Raw genomic sequence first — 1,784 nt, 5'->3', positions numbered from 1 at the left:
TTCTGATTTTTGTTTAAAGATTTTATTTATTTATTTGAGAGAGAGCGAAAGTGATCACAGAGGGAGAGGGAGAAGCAGACTTGACGCTGAGCGGAGGGCCCGATGCAGGGCTCGATCCCAGGACTCTGGGATCATGATCTGAGCTGAAGGCAGACGCTTAATGACTGAGCCACCCAGGCACCCAGTGAACTTTTCCAATTTTTAATATGCTAATGTATATTAATAGAATCTGAAGGAGAAATTTACTATGTAGTATTGTCCAATCTTGTTTGACCAAAGATCTCTCCTTGTCCTTTTTCTTTTGCCCTCATGTAACACTGATTCAGTTTTCAGCATAAAGTGGGAACCCAGTCTCAGGAATCACAGCTCAGCCCCTTGGGAAGGCGCGGCCCTGCGAGAGTAGATCCACGTCTGACGCAGGTTTGGGGCGTTGCCTCAACAGATTACGGGCAGAGCCGGGAGTCTCCTGTTTGGCGCATTCTCTGCAGGCCACCACATGCTGGTGAGGGAATAGGAATTCTACGTGGAGGACCTGAAATTTCATTTTAAAACTATCTGGCGAGGATTTACTGGACCTCCACTCCACCCTCCAGGGCAGATGGAGAATTTGCCCCTCACTTGTTCACCCCGCGTGCACCCATCCCTCCATCCATCCATCCACCCATCCGCCTGGTGAGGGTTTGCAAGATGCCATTCTCCCGGGCACTCCTCGTCCACACTTCCCTGCCCACACTCCCCAGCCGGGTCCCCGGGACCCGCCCTTTCTGCCAGTACCATCCAGCACTCCAGGCTAGAGTCACAAACGGCGGTCTCCCAAAAATATCCCCAGAAATTTCCCTCAACTGTAAGATTTTGGGAAGCTGGCACCGAGCAGGGCTCTAACAGGCGGGCGGGGCTGGGACGTTGACCGTGAGTCACCAGGCAGGGAGCCCTGCCCCAGGATTTCAGGCCCTGGGGGTGGGCAGCGCTGATGTGCACGCTTGGGCTGACTTTCGGGATTTATCCAGGTTAATGGTCGTGCTGGGAGGCAACTCCACGGCTCTTGGCAATTGGAATGTGCCTCGACCCACTCCATTAAACTCCCCTCTGGACGCAACGCCTGCCCTGCCCGGCTACCGTGCGTCGTTAATGCCAAAAAACGCATTTCCCGCATCCGTTCTGATGTGGCCCTCCTCCCTTGCCCCATCCCCTCCATGTTCTTTGCAAACAGAACCCCTGGACAAGACGGGCTCTTAGGCTGGGGCTGCTTCCCTGTCAAGCACTTATCAGCCTATTTATAGCTCCAGTCAAGGATTCAGGTTCGGGAGTATTCCATTAAAAGACCACATTAACGAGTCCTCAGAGAAAATCTCTCACAAAGCTTTTGAGCTCATAACCACTTGGTCGTGTTATGAGCTTCTAGTGTGTTAACATTCATAAAATAAAATTGTTCCAAGTGCTGGCACTCTGGCGTTCCCAGCCCTCTGGCCACTAGAAGCTTCTCCCCAGGTGCTGACCCCTGCACCAGCGCTGAGCCCACTGGGGCTCCATCACTGTCCCTTGGGGCCCTTTCCTCGCAGTTGGGCTCCAGGTGCTCTTTGTGTTCCTGGGGTGTCTGTGAGAACAGTGTGGAAGGCAATAAAGGAGCTGGCTTGCCTGCAGAATCAGCAGCTCTGGCTCCATCCAAACCTGCAGGGCAGCTCTGGAAGGGGCTGCTGCAGGAGTAGGAGGCAGGAGAGAGGGGGAGCCCCGGGAAGAGGGAGGGGAGGGAGGGGAGGCAGAGGAGGTAGGGGAGGGAGGAGGGA

This window comes from Leptonychotes weddellii, chromosome 8 (genome assembly GCF_054177405.1).
Source record: "Leptonychotes weddellii isolate Sample4059 chromosome 8, ASM5417740v2, whole genome shotgun sequence".
Taxonomy (NCBI): Eukaryota; Metazoa; Chordata; class Mammalia; order Carnivora; family Phocidae; genus Leptonychotes; species Leptonychotes weddellii.
The sequence above is the reverse complement of the archived record's forward strand: the minus strand, read 5'-3'. Positions refer to the sequence as shown.